This window comes from Macrobrachium rosenbergii, chromosome 27 (genome assembly GCF_040412425.1).
Source record: "Macrobrachium rosenbergii isolate ZJJX-2024 chromosome 27, ASM4041242v1, whole genome shotgun sequence".
Taxonomy (NCBI): Eukaryota; Metazoa; Arthropoda; class Malacostraca; order Decapoda; family Palaemonidae; genus Macrobrachium; species Macrobrachium rosenbergii.
In genome coordinates this window covers 38296446-38309508 of record NC_089767.1, presented here as the reverse complement: position 1 = coordinate 38309508, position 13063 = coordinate 38296446, and the positions used below count along the sequence as shown (strand labels likewise).

Sequence of the window (13063 nt, the reverse complement as noted above, 5' to 3'; positions counted from 1 at the left end):
CCATATACCCACACACACCCGGTAGGGATACGCCCACAGTCCCCAGCCGTCGTCTCACGCCCTCACCCATTCCTTCCCCATGAACTATCGCATGGCCACTGTGTAACTCACTAGGGCCCGTCGGGGAGTTTTTGGGATGGAGACAGACCTTTTTGGCTACTTTGGACGTCATGCGCTTTCGGAGGGCGCTTTCGAAGGGCGCTTCGGAGGGCGCTTCGAACAGTTGCGGGCGTCCAATTTAGAGGAAATCGGTTGTTGGTGGTGCGTGACGCAGACGGCGACGCTGACGGAGAGCTGCGGCAGTTTTCGATCTGGACTTGACGACGGCGGCGGTGGCGGTGGCGGTGCTTGGTGGCGGCGAGAGGCACCTTCTTCTACCCACCCACCCACCTACCCACTGTGTCCGTCAAGGGCAGCCGCGCTCCTGTCGGGGGACTGAAGGGCTCGGGAACTGATTGTGGATAAGTTGAATTTTCCAGAGTTTTTTTTGATTTTGTTGATGTCAGTCAAAGATGATGACGTCATCGAGAGCCTACTTACGAGTTGATTGATTGATTGATTGATTGATTAAGTGCCACTTTCAGGATGGCAGTAGAACCATTTATTGTAGGAGGTTCAAAGGGCACCAGATTTGATTTTGTTTTTCAAAGCAGCAATAATGTGTTATTATAGTCAGCGGTGCAGCTAACTTTTTTATATTTTTTTCAATTCTTTAACCTCGTTTTTATGGTGTCCTAGAATTATAAATAATAAACAATGAACTAGGACGGTGGGACGAACTTATATTCTCCCAGGTGGAAGGCTCTTAACACTTAATAATAATCCTTTAACGTTGTAAATTGAACAGAGAAAGAGAGAGACCTTCCGAAAATACACCATATAAATATATATTTATAAGTCTTAGAGCCGTAGGCCTTCGAGCGTAGGCTCCATTAATGATTAACGTTGATAAACTTAATGATATATTATATATGTCGGGTTCATATTCCCATGAGCCCTTCAGAAGGCCCCAAGAGAGCCTTGGTTTTTTTTTTTTCAGTGTTGTACTTTAACAGTACGATGATCTCAGTGTGATGACTTGTGTGCCATACATGTACAAGACATGTCGCCGAGGGTCACCGACATAGAGTTCTTCACTCCCCACCAACCCCCCCTCCCCCAACCCCTCTCCAGTCCTGTAACTTAGACTGGAAGACCCAAGTCATCCAGTTTTTAATTTGATTGGCTCTCCATTTTTTTTTATAATTTCTAATGAACATGGAAACGCATATGTGAGTCATAAGTATATCTTAATACATCTTCTTGCCCCCCCCCCGTATTTTTTATTCCACACAGCCAAGCTGTCTGATTTTGTAAGTAATGTCTATGGCGGTGATCTTCAGGTGACCTAGTGGGCGTGGGCGGGTTGTCATTCCACGGGCGGGTTCTATAGGCGTCCATCATTGCAGAATCCCCGCCCGTCGAAAGGACAATTTCGCCCCCCTCTGTTACTCCCAATTAGTGACCAGTTTCATTCCGGTTATGCACGAGGAAACAAACAAACAAACAAACGTTTGTGTTTGAATGATTCAAAATTATCATTATATCTGGATTTTCTTTAATGTAGATTCAGATTTAGAGAGCTCATTTTTTTGGGGGCGGGCTTGGGGCGGCTGTACTTTATGACTACAGTCTCCTAAGTAACGTTAAATATAAAATTATTTTATTCTCCTTCAATTTAATAATTTTTTTGTTTTTGTGTTGCATAAGGTTTGAACCTGGTCATTCATTCCCACGTGCTTGTGATAATGTCTGCCAATCATTGTGATCATTTCTTTAAATGTAGAATGATATTCCAGTGTGTTCAAAAAATGCATAATTTTTTTCTGTTTTTTTTTCTGTAGTGCACGACAAGCATGATGATTCTATTCTCTTCATTATATTGCATTCTTTCCTTGATGTCATTATACGTCGCCTTTTTCCATATACTGCTCCTGATACAGTCCCGGTGAAAAGTGCCTACCTCAGGAATATCAGAAGAGGTCTGTGGTTGATTTGGAAAAAATGTCGGTTCTAAGTTGTGTTTGTCTCATTGGTGAATTTATTTAATTGGTTTGTTAATCTCCTTGAAGACCAAATGAATCTTCATATGTTGTTGTTTTTATGGTTAACCTTTGTTTTGACTACGATTGTTTTGGGAGGGGGAAATAGACCCATTGGTTCAGCTGAATTGAACAGTCATCAGAAAACTATAGCCAATTCAGAAAACCTTTTATTTGACATTTCTGTTAATTTTTTTCTTTCAAGTAAAAGAAATCCCCCAAAGCTAGCTTCAGAATGGTACCAAAATCATTTCTGTTTTTGGTAAGGCAGAGGAATGAGCGAAAATGTCTCTGTGCCCTTGAAACGCTGTTCATGGGCTTAACATGAAAATATTGTAGGATGACTGTTAAAACACCAAGTTAAAAAGGTTACAGTTAAAATACACACTTAATTAATTCATCTTTAAATATTCAAGTATGAGAAAGGCTTAACATAACATCTGAATGTCAGGAGTGGTACTGTTTGGTGCTGATAATGTTCAGAAGTTAAACCTCATTGTTAAACTCTTTCTGTTTCATCTTTGTTCTGAAGTGCTTGTGAAAATTTGCATTCCTTCTTAGGGGGGAGAAGCAGCAGTAGGGGCTATTTCAAGCCCTGCTCTGGTTTCAGCCCAAATTTTGGGCTGGTGTCCTTATTTTTTTGGGCGAGTCAATTTTTATCTGGTAGCCCCTACTTTTTTTTTTTTCCTCACTTCTCTCCCAAACATGAGCGTGATGCGTTTTCGTAAACCTGACTGGGAATGTATAAAGCTAGATATACATTACATGGATATATTTTTGTGTATTTTATATTGTTTATATACATATTCCCTTGAAGCCTTTCCCGACAGAGCGCTCATGGATGAAAGAAAAGCTTGTCATCTGTACTTTAAAACATTTCACTTTCATTATCGATGGGACCTGTACCTCACATCAAGGTTGTTGCCGGTGTCTGGTTGTTAAAAAAAAAAATTGGAGTGCGTTGTGAAGTTGTTTTTCTAGATCCTCCGTTTTAAGCCATGACTGTGCCAAAGTTTAGCCGTATAGTTCGAGAGCGGTTTAGAGGCGGGGCCTTCGTGAGACCCGTGTGGCGTGGCGCCAGAGAGTTGTGTCGTTCTTCAAGGTATTTCAAACGAGCGTTGCAGTGTTCTCCCGCAGGGGTTTGCCCCAGGGCCGTCGCTGTCTCGTATTTCGTTTCTCCTTTGTCATTTTTGCAGTACAAAATGTCAATAACAGTTTTGGAAAGAGTCGAATGAGTGTCTGGAGGGCATTCTATCCTTTTAATTCCGCTGGTTGGTCGGAGTTTTCTCACGGAAAGGAAAATTTTTGCGAGGGAAGGAATTGTTTCGTGGTGTCAACGTTGTCGTATGCCTTTTCACGCTGTACATTTCAGGTACTGGGCTTTTGTGATTGTCTTGTCGACTTATCCAGATAAATAGTAGCTGACTACTTCTTTTTTTTTCCTTTTTGACCTTCTCGTAACACTTGTCGTTACCAAACAATTCTTGAACGACCCCACGCGATAGAGATTGCAGATGATCTTGGCGTGTCACTTGGTTTGAGAAAATCAGCGACAGGTGTAGATGGCTGCCGCCTCCCGCTAACTATTTATTCTCCAGCCCGCGCCCTCGAGAAAAGTTAGTTTGTCCCTCTTCCTTTGTTCGTCCCTTCCTTTGTTTCTTTGAGTGTGTATGAGTCACGAGGATTTTTCTCTTGTTTGTTTGTTTGTTGGTTACGGTGGCACGAATATTTTTAGGTGTTGAGCATCATTTGGTTTTTCCCCCAACAAAGAATGTACTGCATGTGTTTTTGTGTAAAATTTTCCTGCATGTGTGCTGGATATTGATGTATATATATATAAAAAAAAAAAACATTATATACAAATGCACAGAAATCTGGACTGCATGTATGAGTTGTGTATAAGTATATATTTCGTATGCTTTTTTTTTCCAGAAGTGTTCTTGTGTGCTTTTAAAGAAGTGTCATTAAAATCCCAGTAAATGCAAGTTTTTGAATTTTTCACTTGTGATTCGAACTGAAGAGGGTCGCTGGGCCGAAGGGTATTTTTTTTATTTTCTCTTTTTGGGGCATGGCATCAGCAGCTCCCTTCTGTGCCCACAGCATGACAGACAGGTCGAGCTTCTATGAGAGCCGTGCCCCGGTTACACAAGTGTCTTTGTTTTCATTATTACTTTTCTACCACGATGATAATGATGAATATTACCAAATGTGATGACTTTTAGCTCTTAACGTTTAAGTACCCATTGCTTCACTTAATTGATATTGTTAGGTTTATGAATATATACTGATTTTATTATACTGTACCTAGTAATTTTTTTCTACTAGCATCGCTGTGTTCCCTCACACTGTCTCTTTGACACTTGTCGCAGTTTTATATATTACTTTGTTTCTCATTTTTTAACATAATTTTTTAAGGCTGGATTATTTTATTGATGAATTTTGAAAAAAAAAATGTGTTACTTATATGTAAATTATATATTTTGTGTTTTTTATATATGACTTAGAACATTCGTGTGAATGCTGTCTCTTGTTTGTTGACATAAGATGTTTTCTATTAATAGTGTTGGCTTGTGAAAGTGCGTGATTGTAGCAATTAAAAATGAATTTTTTTTTATACGGTTGTATTTGCAGCGTGTCTTTGCCGTCACTGTGTGTTTTATTTGTTCTTTTCTTTTTTTTTTTTTTTTTTTTTTTGTTCGTTCTGTGGTTATGTTCGCGTGGGCTGTTATTGCTCTGAAAGTTCTACCCGAAATGCTCCTACGTAGGTGAAGTTTTAAGGTAACTCATGGCTTCTCCTCACCTTGCTGGTGACACCTTCTCCTTGCAATTGCTTGCAATTGCTTGGCTTTGATTGGGAACTGTGTTTGACAGATACCCTTTCCTTGTCGATCTGAAGTGGCTTTTCTCTCTCTCTCTCTCTCTCTCTCTCTCTCTCTCTCTCTCTCTCTCTCTCTCTCTCTCTCTCTCTCCATCTCCATATAATTTAAAACTTTCTCTTTCGCTCGAATCATACCACAATTTAAAACTGTCTGTCTCTCATCATATCACAATTGAAGATTCTCTCTCTCTCTCTCTCTCTCTCTCTCTCTCTCTCTCTCTCTCTCTCTCTCTCTCTCTCTCTCTCTCTCTCTCTGGTGGCAGCACAGCGGTGACGAGCATGAGTGATCTGATGATTTTTCGGCCTGCCTTAGATTTGCAACGAATCGTTAATTGGAGAACTTGGAGTGTTTATATAAGCAAGGATAACTAGTCAGCGGACGAGTGTGTAACGCCAGCTTTAACCAGGTAGAGATCTTTCGTTGTTGAAAGTCAGGAAAGAAGGAAGGCAGGCAGGCGGTTTAGTTATTTTTATATTTCATTTTCTTTTTAGTTTAAAAAAAAAAAAATTTAATTTTCAAAAAAATTTTTAGTTAATTTTTTTTTTTTTTTTTTTTTTTACTCTGTGCTTCAAAATCCGGAATTTCAAGGGAGGAGGGACTATGTATGGAGTTGGGAAGGAGAGTAGAGAAGGCAGGGAAGTTTGAGTGGATTTTGGAATTGGGTCAAAGGTCATCATGACCTTTGACCTTTGACTTTTGAGGTCATGATGACACAGGCTCTGTCCCACCTCATCCGTGGCACAAGGTCAAGCCATTTGTAGTGCTAGGAATTCTCATGAACAGGTCCATTAATGATACTTCAGATTTTTATCAGATAGCATTCCAGTCTACTTGGAATTTTTTTCAGATAGCATTCCAGTCCACCTGGAATATTTCCAGATAGCATTCCAGTCTACTCGGAATTTTTTTCAGATGGCATTCCAATCTACCTGGAATATTTTCAGATAGCATTCCAGTCTACTTGGAAGTTTTTTCAGATAGCATTTCAGTCTACTTGGAATATTTTTTAGATAGCATTCCAGTCTACTTGGAATTTTGTTAGATAGCATTCCAGCCTACACGGAATTTTTTTCAGTTAGCATTCCAGTCAACCTGGAATCACTCTTTCCGTCGTATTCCAGACGGGACCAGGCATTTGTCCACATTTGTTACACTTTCGCTAAGGTTGAAACTCGAAACTCGATTGCAAGGAACGGAAATAGCACTGTTTTTGTTCATGTTTATGCAGTGGGTATGTGTGTGTAATAAATGGTCGTAAGTGTATGTTCGTGTGTATGTGTTTGTGTATGTGTGTATGTGTGTGTGTGCCAGAGAGGAATGTAGTCATTCTCACGCCCTTCCCTAGCCTCTAACCCGCTTCTCGTGAATCATTGGTACTCTCCTACCCGGTGAATGAGGCTCAGGATATATATATATATATATATATATATATATATATATATATATATATATATATATATATATATATATATATATATATATATATATATATATATATGAGATAATATCCTGTTCTCTCTCCATTGGAGCAAAGATTAAGCAACGGAACGGAACTTGATAAAACACCCTTGCAGAGAAGACGTTTTTAAAAGAGAGAGATATATATATATATATACATACCGTCGTCAATTAACGCTAGACCTCTTCTCCATTCTTGTACTTTATAGGTCTCTCGCTTTTTCCTCAAAAGCTTTTTCTAATAATTACTTTGTTATTACTATTATTATTATTATCCCATTATGATCCCCTTCTCCTCCTCCTCCTTCCCCCCTCCTCTGCAGTGTTGTTGGAGGAGGGCCAATCCCCTCCCCTCTCCCCCCCCCCACCCCCACAGCCAACATATGTTGGTTTTTTATATATATATATAAGATGTGCTTCTCTAATGTGAAAGGTCTCACCTCTGGACCACTGGTGACTCAGGAACTCCCTTGTCTCTCGCCACAGTGTAGAGATTTGTAATTACGAGGTTCGCCTGATTTATCCTATAGATTCTTTTCTCATATGGAATACACACCAGATAGCAGCCTCCCTCCTCCTCCTCCTCCTCCTCATTCTTCTACCCCCTCCTCCCCTCCTCTCTCTCTCTCTCTCTCTCTCTAGTCATAAAACGACCTTGTTGCTTTTCTTTTAACTGGCCTTTTAAAATTGTCGCCATCGTCTTGAATTCGAAGCGTTTTGCTTTATATTCTCTCTCTCTCTCTCTCTCTCTCTCTCTCTCTCTCTCTCTCTCTCTCTCTCTCTCTCTCTCTCTCTCTCTTTAATCCAATCATCAGGGTTTTTCCCATCATACTCGACGCCCTGTTAAGCATTCTAATGGAAAATGTATCATTGAAATGCTTGAAAGTGAACAAAAATTCTCTCTCTCTCTCTCTCTCTCTCTCTCTCTCTCTCTCTCTCTCTCTCTCTCTCTCTCTCTCTCTCTCAGCCCAGTTCAGCTTCCTAATAATTTCTCTCGTTATTAATAACTGAATCTTAACATCCTCCCCCTCTTCCTCCTCCCCCCCCCCGGTGGGGGACAGTCCCCCAGGGAGGCTAGATCATGCCAAGCACAAACACTGTAAATAACTGATGATGATGATGATGATGTTAAAATGTATTTTTTTTTAATTAACTGAGTAGTGCAATAGGTAACTTATTGTAGATCTTAGGACAAGTCTTTTTAGATGTGGAAAAATGTAAATACTTGTTTATTAATCTTGTACAAATGCCCGATATGGTTTCCTAGTAAAATCATGTTATTAGAATGTTTGTTTTTCTTTCGATTTCTTTCTACCCATTTTGTTTGGTTGTTTACTTTTAAGTTGATCTAGGCTTTGAGTTGCTCTGTGTGGAAACAATTTGATTTGTTTCATTCAATTTTGCTGTTATTTTAAAGAGATTTGGTTGGAACGAGTAAGGAAAAACTCTTTTAAACTCCATAACTCGAAATGGAAAATGTAGAGTGTATTATTGGCTGTGATTTATTAATGCTCATGTATAATTATGGAGTCATATATAATTATGGATAAACACTCTAAATCAAAGCTGAAGAAATATTGCTGACAATCACCTTAATTAGAAATTGCCCATCAACAATCACTTTGATTAGAAATTACCCATCATTTTTTTTTTTTTTTTTTTTTTTGGAAAGGGTAACGATCGAGGAAGATGTCAGAAATATGAGGTAAAATAACCTGACGTTATAATTTTGGAAATTTAAGTTCTTAGAAAAAGCAAAGTGGTGAACCAAAAGAAAGATTCACAATCACAGGTCAATAAAAGTCTCCTCGGCCCGTTGTCCGACGCAGCATAAATTGACCTCTCATCTTGAAAAAAGAAAAAAAAAATAAGTGTTCTTTTCAAGTTATCGTTGTTTCTTGTTTCCCCAAACGTAATTATATTTTTTGCTCTTTTGCACCGAGTTCTCTCGTGCGACAGCCATTGACAAATTTGCCTTAAAAAGATGAAAGAGTTATACTTATCCAAACGTGAAGAATTTACTATGCGGTTATTATACATTTGATATAAATACAGTTATTGTCATGGCATGGAAACGATAATAAAATGAATAGAGAAATGTAAAATGCTGCGTAAGGAAAAAAGGAACTGAATTAAAACAAGTATAGTTTGCGTTTATTTTTTATTATTCTTATTTTGACATTTTAAAATACATCCATTAGTACATACACTTAAATGAGTAATACAATTGGATACATACAGAATGTCTTTGTGATACCATTCACGGAAACTCGAGGTATGAAGAGAATCGGTCAAACCTTCGTTTCCCAATTCCTTATTTTCTATTTCATATATGCTTTCACAGTTCACAATACATCGTTATTTAAATCATTTTCGCCTTGATAAAGGACCTTATTTCTCAACGAAGAGGAAATTGCCGTTAATCGTTTGCTTGTTTGAGTCAAATATTAACGCTTTTCTCAGTGAAGAAAAAGAGGAAACGGAGTATAGTGTAATTTCCGAAGTAATATTTAGACTTCGGCGAAGGAAGGAAGGACAATATGCAATATAAGTACGAATCCTCAAATGGAAAGAGAGAGAAATTAGTGAAAGGGAGACCAAGAGAAATATGAGTATGTGAATTGTAACAGAATTTGATAAAATACAAAACACAAGTTGCAGCTTTTGTTGAAGGAAATGAATCGAAAAAAATGAATTCGGAAAATATATTCTAGAACTGAAACATATAGAAAATATTTAAAGAAAATATAACTTTAGTGACAGAACCATGAAATCACTTTAAAATATGATTGTAATACTTGGAAGTTATCTTAAGAAACGAAGTATTCCACGCTTAAAAGAGGTCATTGCTTCTCCAGTGACGTACACGTGACAAATAATATCTGACTTCCCGAATTCAAGCAAATGAGGAAAGTAATTAACTTTCGATGTACTCTGATATTGGAGCCTCGTGGTCGGTCAGAGTGCTGAGGTCCACACCGGGCCTCATCCTTTTGGGTTAAGGGAAGCTTAATTTACGGTAAATCGGTAATACCCATGAGTAAATAGCCTTTTTAAACTAGATCGAAATACTTGCGATTCCAGGTAACAGTAAAAATGCTAAATCATTCGTTTTTATTGACTCAAATTATTGATCAGTAATTTTCATTTGGGTAATATTCCTTTGTAGTTACGCTGCATAATGGCTTGCGTTTTCAAGTCCAATACATTTTTTAGGATGTTCACTTGTGTTGAGTCATGTTTAACTTTCTTCAGTGCCATATACGTAGTTATTATCGTCATTTTTTAACGAGCCAGTTATGCTCTAAATCCTTGTTTTCCGAGCCGAGAGATTTGTATATCTATATTAGTACTGAAACTTGATCATTCTTTTCCTCGTTCATTTTATTTATTCTCAGAACATTTTATTCTTGTGTAGTCACCTCAGAACATTTTATTCTTGTGTAGTCTCCGAGCGATTAAACAATTGTGTAACGTTCAATTATCCCCATGAAAAATAAATGCGTCTCTTGTACGTTGAATATTACATTTGCAACAGGTCTTGCATTTTATAATCCAACATCAGCAATTTTCACGTTCTACCTTGTTTTTTATACTCCAACATCAACAATGTTCTGGTATTTTATAATCCAACGTCAGCAATGTTCACGTTCTATCATGTATTTTATACTCCAATATCAGCAATTTTCACGTCCTGTCATGTATTTTATACTCCAACATCAGCAATGTTCTGGTATTTTATAATCCGGTGTCAGCTATTTTCACGTTCTACCTTGTATTTTATACTGCAATATCCGCTATTTTCGCGTTCTGTCTCGTGATTCTCTTCAGTAAATTGAACCTCAGTTCTACTAAACAATTACCGTATTTCAAGTGTCTGCAATATGCGTATCGGAGGGCGGAAGGGCCTATACGCACTAACAGTCACTTGAGATCTACTTAACCAGATCACGCCCTCATAAACAAAGGTTGTCTAGGCGTCGTTTTTCTCTGGACTTTTTAATGAGGCTTCTCGGCCTCCTCGTGAGTTCATGAGTGATTCTCATATTTTCAGATGATTCTTCTCTTATTAGAAGGAACCATTCTTGATTTCTTTCACTTTTAATGTAGGTATTTTTTTAATTGAAAAAAGTTTTCTCGGTTCTTTAACCGTAACAGATATGCTGCCATTTCTTGGTCATTGCAGGTTTTCATTATTGATCAAATCAGTTCGCTTGCTTCTTTAAGCATACAGGTGTGCTACCGTTTCATATTTATCGGGGCATTCAGTTGTGTTCCTGGTGAATTTGGTGTTGCCAACGTGAGTGCTTTTTTTTCGTCTTTAGTTCATGATGGTTTTAAAATTGCTGTTTTTTTTTTTTATTTAAGCGTTTTTGCTTGTATATCCAGAGTTTTTTTCTGTTCTTGTTTCCATATATATGGAATAATTTATGAAAATGGAGGTTATTTTGTTTTCCTGCTCAGTAATTTTTAATATTTTTTTTAAATTTTTGGAATAATTGTACGTTTAGTAGATTTACCAAGTGGAAACTGTAGCATATCTCTCTCTCTCTCTTTCTCTCTCTCTCTCTCTCTCTTCTCTCTCTCTCTCTCTCTCTTTCTCTCACACACAAACATTTAAAATTTAGATTGCATTTTTAGGTACATATTAATACAAGTAACATCATTCGTCATTCGTACTGAATCGTTCATGATCACTGTCCCCATTCAATACAAATCCCCCTTGTGTTCTATTAAGAAGCGTTAGAAAGTTGCTCAGTAGGGCCACATTTGACTCGAAATAACTGAATGTTAAATCGTTAACAAGTTCATTTATATTCTGTATGGAATGCGTAAACCGAGGTTATCGCTGTATTTATTCAAATCGCCGAAAGTCTCGAAGGAAAGGGACGTGGAGTTGCCACTTCTTACACTGAACAGTTTAAACAGGCATCGTCAAGCGGCCTTTGAAGCATTATGTTGGTAGCGTGATGTTTAATGCTAATAGACTGTAAAACGTGTCTTGAGATATTCGTTATCTAGGATACTTCATTGGGGATAATTTCCAGAAGAAACGGATTCGTAAAAACAATAAATAATAACTTTGTCTTTTGGTTAACAAAAATTTCCAGAAGAAACGGATTCGTGAACGCAAGAATTAATAACTTTTCCAGAAGAAACGGATTCGTGAACGCAAGAATTAATAACTTTTTCTTTTGGTTAACGAAAATTTCCAGAAGAAACGGATTCGTGAACGCAAGAATTAATAACTTTGTCTTTGGTTAACAAAAATTTCCAGAAGAAACGGATTCGTGAACGCAAGAATTAACTTTGTCTTTTGGTTAACGAAAATTTCCAGAAGAAACGGATTCGTGAACGCAAGAATTAGTAACTTTGTCTTTTGGTTAACGAAAATTTCCAGAAGAAACGGACTCGTGAACGCAAGAATTAATAACTTTGTCTTGTGGTTAACGAAAATTTCCAGAAGAAACGGATTCGTGAACGCAAGAATTAATAACTTTGTCTTTTGGTTAACGGAAATTTCCAGAAGAAACGGATTCGTGAACGCAAGAATTAATAACTTTGTCTTTTGGTTAACGAAAATTTCCAGAAGAAACGGATTCGTGAACGCAAGAATTAATAACTTTGTCTTTTGGTTAACGAAAATTTCCAGAAGAAACGGACTCGTGAACGCAAGAATTAATAAGTTTGTCTTTTGGTTAACGAAAATTTCCAGAAGAAACGGATTCGCGAACGCAAGAATTAATAACTTCGTCTTTTGGTTAACAAATTGGCCGTGAAATTTTAGGTACAGCAAAAGTCAAGGATACTGGTGAAGGTTGTTTGCGAGGAAAAAAACTATAATTATAAGGTTTAGGTGGCAGCTTTTTTCATCACAACGCTGGCTACCCATAATTTGTCAGAGATAATGTTTTTTATTTTTGCTTCCGATACCGTTCTCCGTATTTTAAAACAAGTGTCTTACCGCAGAGATTACAGTTATGTTTAAGAATGCCAGAACGCCTTTGCAAAAACGTGTAAGCTTGTAGGTTAAGTATGTGGACGCGATGCACACTTGCTATAAACCACGAACAATTTTGTGGATGTTACGACAACACCTGCCCCATTCAAATCCCATCCCCGGCGACCTACTTAAAAAAAAAAAAGATTTAAAACTAAAACACGTAAGGTAGACATCCCAGTCGCGCTAACTCCCAGCCAACCTGACAGTGGCAGCGGCAGTAAGTGGGCAGTCTTTCACAAGAACTGGTTCAATGATACAATTTTTTTTTCCCCCATGCCTGCGACGGAGTAAATAGCGCAGCGGCCAGGTTGCCATGGCAACGGCTTAGTCTTGACCTAAAAGAGTCTGTCTCGGACACCTGTCGCTCTTCTGATGCTCTTTCAGGGAGAATGTCTCAAAGGGAAAATGGTATTTGGTGTCACGTAAACAAGGTTTGGGCTTGTTAATCAGTCACAGCGTGTCTGCAACTGCAAGGCTTTGATTTTTATAGCTGAAATGGCACTGGATAGGGAGGTCTTTTGTTCTGATAGCATCTCGAGCAGGAAGTCAGGAGGAAGATTGGGGAAGGTGGGGGGGGGGAGGGGAATGATTGCAGGCAAGCCAGGTGACCAACTTTAAAGCACAAGGTGACGGGGTGTAGT

At 38.2% G+C, this 13063-nt stretch overlaps 1 protein-coding gene across 2 annotated transcripts in view; it reads left to right on the top strand.

Annotated features, from left to right (window-relative positions):
* LOC136853666 (serum response factor-like) overlaps window positions 1–13063 on the top strand; it is a 455910-nt gene that overhangs the window by 35342 nt on the left and 407505 nt on the right. The gene's annotated exons all lie outside the window — the stretch shown is intronic.